The sequence below is a fragment of the Podarcis gaigeae genome, assembly GCF_964106915.1.
Source record: "Podarcis gaigeae genome assembly, chromosome: 5".
Taxonomy (NCBI): Eukaryota; Metazoa; Chordata; class Lepidosauria; order Squamata; family Lacertidae; genus Podarcis; species Podarcis gaigeae.
Window position 1 is genome coordinate 15,079,591 of NC_139681.1, and position 6,889 is coordinate 15,086,479.

At 44.4% G+C, this 6,889-nt stretch overlaps 1 long non-coding RNA gene across 2 annotated transcripts in view; it reads right to left on the bottom strand.

Moving 5' to 3' along the window:
* The window catches only part of LOC310844417, a 205,400-nt gene extending 199,910 nt beyond the window's left edge, over positions 1-5,490 (bottom strand). Inside the window, exons 1-3 of one of the 2 annotated variants that reach the window (XR_014564105.1) lie at positions 4,240-5,490; positions 3,741-3,790; positions 737-1,998 (exon numbers count right to left, since the gene is read on the bottom strand). This is a non-coding gene — a long non-coding RNA (uncharacterized lncRNA). Of the gene's footprint in view, positions 1-14; positions 1,999-3,740; positions 3,791-4,239 lie in introns of those variants that run through there. The other variant, XR_014564106.1, reaches the window with a different exon arrangement.
* Between the last annotated feature and the right edge of the window lie 1,399 nt (positions 5,491-6,889).

The window sequence follows — 6,889 nt, forward strand, 5'->3', positions numbered from 1 at the left end:
TTTCCCCCATTATTATTACCGCCAGTATTCTGCATTTAATTACCCACAGGGACTCGGGGATGAAATAAAGGCGGCTGGAGACATAGGGAGGGGTGGAGCAAACCCACCCAGTTGTCTTAATGCGAGTTGTTGTTATTATTGTTATTACTATTATTTATTTGTACCCCGCCTTTCCCATTCCTTCACAGGGACTCGAGGCCGCTGACAGATAATATAAAGGCAGCTAAAAACATATGGGGTGGGGAGTAAACCTAGGCAGTTGTCTTAATATGAAATTTTATTATTATTACGTATTTATTTATACCCTGCATTTTCTCCTTCACAGAGACTCGAGGCAGCTGATATAAAATAAGGGAAGCTAAAAACATGAGGCGGGGAGGAGTTAACCCATCCAGTTGTCTTAATATGAAATGTTGTTTTTACTTATTTATGCCTTTTCCCCCTTACAGGGATTCAAGGCAGCTTACAGATAAAATAAGGGTAGCTAAAAACATGGACGGAGAAGGAAACAATCATTAAAAAGCAATTCAACATATGTATTTGCTTTTAAATTATTGCTCCTGTGTCATACCCTCCAACATTTCTCCAGTGAAACTAAGGATGCCCTATTCATCATCATCATCATCATCATCATCATCATTCATACCCCACCCACATGCCTGGGTTGCCCTAGCCACTCTGGGAGGCTTCCAACATATATAAAAACATAATAAAGCATTAAACAACTTCCCTATACAGGGCTGCCTTCAGGTGTCTTCTAAAGGTTGTATAGTTACTTATCTCCCTGGCTCGGGGGTCATGTCATTCCATACCCTCCGACATTTCTCTGATGAAAAGCGGGACATTCTGGGATCAAATCAGAAACCAGGATGGGTTCTGTAAATCCGGGACTGTCCTTGGAAAATATGGACACTTGTAGGGTCTGCTCTGTATGTATGTGTGTCTGATCTATTGAAAACATACAAATTATTATAATAAAAACAGCACGGCACCAACCTTTTTATTAAAAGCACCATAGGCGTAGGCAGGATTTATGGGGGGGGGGCGCAGGACACCCACCTGTTGTCATCCTCTGTCCGGAACTGTCTAGCAGATTTGGAATGACATACCTCAACAACAGTTGTTTTAAATTTCTTTCGTTTGACCCCAACTGCTCAGAAAAATCTGTCAAAATCTTTCTACAATTTCTACTTTTAGTTAATTATTTTTATTTATTTACTTGCTTTAGGTGGAGACAGTTGCCCTCCCGGCTTCGCCTATGAAAAGCAGTCTGTTGCCAAAGGCCGGTTGTAATAGGAAGGTCTTCGACTGCTGGCAGAAGGACAGACAGCAAGGAAGGAGCCAGTCTGGCTTCTCCAGGGTGTTAGTTCTGGGAGCAGCCACCAGTGAGAAGCCCCTTACCCGCATCCCTACCAAGCATGCCATTGAGGATGGTGAGACCAAGAGAAGGGCCTCTTCTGAGAAAACTCAAAACCCAGGAAGGTTTGTATGAGGGAATATAGTCTTCCAGATAGCTTGGGCTTTATTTTATTTATTTATTTTGTCGAAAGAGTGGGTTTGTAATAACAAGGTTGTGCGCTGCACATATAGTCTAAAGTCAGATTCCAAATGTTGCCATTTCCTTCTTTACCAATAGTCACAGGCCACAGATCGAAATCTTGCCCAACTCTTGCATTAAAATCACCCAGGAGGATATCCTCCTCTGATAGGATGGTATCCAGCTGAGAGTAAATTGTTTTCTTTAATGTCTCCATTGGCATCCAGTGTTGGTGCATATGCACTTAGAATAGTAGCCTGTTGGTTTTTGGCAAATTTTATTTGAAGGGTTGAAAGTCGCTCATTAATTCCAGCAGGGACTTTTCACAAGATTGTTTTTGATAGCATAGCCTGCTCCGTGTATTTGACATTCTTGTTCAGGTAGACCTTTCCAGAAGAAAGTGTAGCCTCCTTTTTCTTCCTTCAGTTGTCCCTCTCCTGCTCTTTGAGTTTCTTGAAGCGCTGCAATATTGATGTTAAAACGTCACAGTCCTGTGTTTGGGATGCTCATTATCTGTGTTATCCAACAAAGTACGTATATTCCATGTTCCAAAGCTCAATTGTATTTTATGACCGCTGGCTGGCGACCCCACTGGGTGCAGTAATCCAGTCAGGGAAAATGGAAGGTAGATTTTATATATATATATATGGTACCTTTTCTAGCCTTTCCCCCTTTTCAGGGTGACCAGAGTGGATCCTAAATAATAATAATAATAATAATAATTTATTATTTATACCCCGCCCATCTGGCTGAGTTTTCCCCAGCCACTCTGGGCGGCTCCCAATCAGTGTTAAAAACCGTACAGCATTACATATTAAAAACTTCCCTGAACAGGGCTGCCTTAAGATGTCTTCTGAACGTCAGGTAATTCTTTATCTCTTTGACATCTGATGGGAGGGCGTTCCACAGGGCGGGCGCCGCTACCGAGAAGGCCCTCTGTCTGGTTCCCTGTAGCCTCACTTCTCGCAATGAGGGAACCGCCAGAAGGCCCTCGGCGCTGGATCTCAGTGTCCGGGCTGAACGATGGGGGTGGAGACGCTCCTTCAGGTATACAGGACCGAGGCCGTTTAGGGCTTTAAAGGTCAGCACCAACACTTTGAATCGTGCTCGGAAACGATGTTTTGAGAATAGGACTGCTCAGTCATGGATACAGCTGCCAAGATACTCAACTGCCTCATTCCTTGAGTCAGAATGACTGAATCTGTATCTATCGCCCATGTTCATGACTAGGGGCTTTCAGATTTCATGGTTCCCCCATTACCACTTGCCAATCGTCATGGGACTTTTGGGGGTTTAGGATGAGTTTTTGGAAGACGTCTGTGCATGAATTTGTTTTGTGTGTGTAGATCAGTGCATGCACAGTCTTCACAGTAAGGCTCTATTCCGATGGCAAGAGTATCACAACAACCGGTCCTATCTGCTACAGCCTTCATCCGCCTTCACAGCCGTTGTAACATGCCACTTATTATCTTTCTCCTGTTCTGCCGTTGAAGACTTCTTGGATCATTCTTTGTCTAGCTCCTCCCCTTTGAGCTTACTGCCTTGGGTGACCCTGCTTAGAGTACGAGACTCCCGTCAGCTTCACTCACAAAGATCATAGGAACGTGCTAGCCCACTCACCACGACGAGGTGATGATCCAGTGAATGAGGCATTTAAATAGTCAGACTTTAAAAGGGGAGCAATATATTTCACCAAAAAAATAGGAGTTGGGTTAGAAAGAGTATGAACTCTCCTTTTTGCTGCTCCCTTTTGTTACTGGTTGGACATACTGCTGTCCAGGGACACTAGACTGTGGTATTAAAGCAGGGTGGGGGGAACTGAGTGGCCACTTTTCCAGGGGCCGCATGCCAATGGTGGGTGGGATAGTGACATCCGTCTGTCTCAAGAGACAATGAAAGAGTGCACCATCGGGGGTAAAGTCAAATTGTTGGAGAGTTACAGCACTTGCTGTGGCTGTAGAGACCAATACAGGAGAGACATGTTTTATTGCAGCTGGGGCAGAGGAAGGCATCCCATTTTGCTGTTATAGGTGTGCCATGGCTTTTCTTCTCTCTGTGCTCCTACCAGCAGTCATTTCTCCTCTAGTCACTTGGTGACCCTTGCTGTAACTTCTGCACCACCCTGACCCTGTAAGTGCCAGGATTTCAAGTCAAAAGCAGTGAGCAAAGTTGTTGTTGTTGTTGTTGTTGTTGTTGTTCATACCTTTTCCCTGGTTCGTAGATGCTTGATGCCCTTTGCTTGTTCTCTGGCCCCTTTGGGGGCAAATAAATGGATGAATCAAGTAACCTTGCTCATAATAAATAAGTAAAAATAAATGCTTGTCTATCTCCCAGTGTGGTGTAGTGGTTAAGAGCGGTAGACTCGTAATCTGGTGAACCAGGTTCGCTTCCCCACTCCTCCACATGCAGCTGCTGGGTGACCTTGGGCCATTCACACTTCTTTGAAGTCTCTCAGCCCCACTCACCTCACAGAGTGTTTGTTGTGGGGGAGGAAGGGAAAGGAGAATGTTAGCCGCTTTGAGACTCCTGAAGGGGAGTGAAAGGCAGGATATCAAATCCAAATCCAAACTCTTCTTCAAACGGGATGCTATTGCAGTCCGCTGAAGTTTTCTTGAATCAGAGACATGGCTCCTCCCTACCCAATTAGCCAGTTTCTCACTAGCATCACAACAATTCTCCATCAGCTCAGGTAATTTTCTCACCTGAAGGATCTGAGCCAGTCCTGTCCATCCCTGGGGCAGTAGGCCACTAAAAAATTATGTGGACTTGGACTCAACCTTACAGGCCAAGGGATGGACTTTATGCTTTCAGCAGCGATGCCAAAAATCTTCCTCCATCTCTGCAGAGCTTTCTTTCTTCCTGAAACAAATACTCCAAAAACAAATACTTAGGTTTTGCAATGTAAGACAGAGTGAGAAGGTGGTAAGGAACTGGGAGTTTGGTGTCTTAATTCTCTATATTGCTGCACTAAACTTGGGACAGCTGATACGTCCAGACTTAACATGAATTTGCTGTCACACTTGTGGAGAGTTCAACATGGGGTTGGGTCCACTGAGAATAGCTTGTCAAAAGACCCTCCCAAACTTGGATATGGTTTTCTTCTGACTATTCCCATGAAGGAGAAAGCAAGCCGTTTCACTTGAAGCATGTAAGCTGGTCCTGAAAACGATGTTTTGAGAATAATCCAGCCATGACTGGGGAGGGATGTTCCCCTAGGATTCTGAATTTTCATGGGTAGTGACAGAATCAGAATACAGAAACCACAGAGAAATTCAGCTTACATTTTAAGAGATGTGGTTTTTTTTCTTTATAATTCCCCCTCTAATGCCACAAAGCTCTAGCTAATAAAAATACTAGCTAACGTGACTAACCCAGTAGCTCCCTCCATACTCCTGTTTGTCCCCAGATTTCAAGTCACAGATCTGAGATGGGGTTTTTTTGTCCCACCACTTTATCCTGGAAAACCTGCTGTTTCCTGCTGAATTGGAACAAATATCCATGGGGGTGGGGCTGATGGGGCCAAAAACAGCCTCTTGGACTCATGAAATCACTTGAAATCACAGGACAAACAGAAGTGTGGCTGGGTTGTAACTTCCTAACTACCCTCTCTTTTCCCGCTCTTAAGTCTGCTCAAATAGCTGTTTTTTTCCAAAGACATCTGACAAGTGTTCCAGCAGGGGGAGGTGTCACAATGGAAGACATGTCACCATTACTGTTACTTAGCAACCTTGCTCAACAATTTACATTCATAGAATCATAGAATTGTTGAGTTGGAAAGGGACCCCAAGCGCCATCAAGTCCACCCCCCTGCAGTACATTGTTCCTCTAAATATTAGTGTTTTATATCTTTCTATTTAATTCCGTCCATTTTTAATTACTTTTTAAAAGATTCTAAACTCCTCCAGGGCATTCCAGTGCAGGGTGTCCAATCATAAAATCATAATATGAGAAAACAATATGAGAAATATGAGAAAACAACATAATCTCCTTCAAAGAGAAACAATTTTAAAATAATAATAATACTTGAAGCAGAAGAGGCCACACCCAAAGTTGGTAACGTGGTGCCAGAAAGATTGTAGTGCAGCTGTTACCTATTCCACGCATGTTTTACTGCATTACATATTCCATGCATGCTTTATTACATGAGCCTTTTCAGTTTTCTCAGTTGATGAAACCTTGAAGCCAAATACAGTGGTACCTCGGAAGTTGAATGGAATCAATTCCGGAAGTCCATTCAACTTCCAAAATATTCAGAAACCAAGGCACGGCTTCCACGGAAACCGCGGAAGAAGAAGAAGAAGAGTTTGATATCCCGCCTTTCACTCCCTTTAAGGAGTCTCAAAGCGGCTAACATTCTCCTTTCCCTTCTTCCCCCACAACAAACACTCTGTGAGGTGAGTGAGGCTGAGAGACTTCAAAGAAGTGTGACTGGCCCAAGGTCACCCAGCAGCTGCATGTGGAGGAGCGGAGACGCGAACCCGGTTCCCCAGATTACAGACTACCGCTCTTAACCACTACACCACATGCGTTCGGGTTCCAAAGAACATTCGCAAACCGGAACACTCACTTCCGGGTTTGCGGCGTTTGGGAGCCAAAACGCTCGACTCATTTGAGATCCAAGGCACAACTGTATTTCAAATTGCCCAAAGGTTACAGAGTGGTGAGATATGGTTTTGCCATCTGCACATAAAGAAGATACAGAAACAATGAAAACATGTTTGCACCACAACATTTTTAGGTTGACCCCTTTGGCACCCAGGCTCTTTTACGGCAATTAATCAATTGCCTGCTCTTCACCAGCAGGTTCCAGGGCAGACTGCAACAGTTCAGGATTCAGGATTAAAAACAGTTCAGACCTATTGCAGTCACAAGAATGGGGGGGGGGGGTCCTGAAAACACATCTCTCGGATGTCAAAGGGCAGGTGTACCTTCAGCATTCGTGGAAAGCTGTATTGTGAAGATACTGGGCACACACCTCTGTGGGGAAGGAATTCCACAATTTAGGGGCTGCCGCAGAGAATGCTCTCGCCTGGGCTATCACCCCCTGAACTACTGAGAGTGGCAGAACTATCAAATGGGTCCTCTCTGCTTATCTTAATGCCTGAGAGAGCCTGTAGGGAAGGATGCAGTCTCAGATATTTGGGACCCAAATAATTCACCTTGCTGTGACCGGCTAGCTCAGTTGGTAGAGCATGAGACACTTACCGTAATCTCCGGGTGGTAAGTTCAAGCCCCGCATTGGGCAAAAAGTTCCTGCATTGCAGGGAGTTGGATTAGATGAGCCTTGTGGTCCCTTCCAACTCTACAATTCTATGATTCCACCACAGCCTAATAATTAGAGTTTTAATCCAT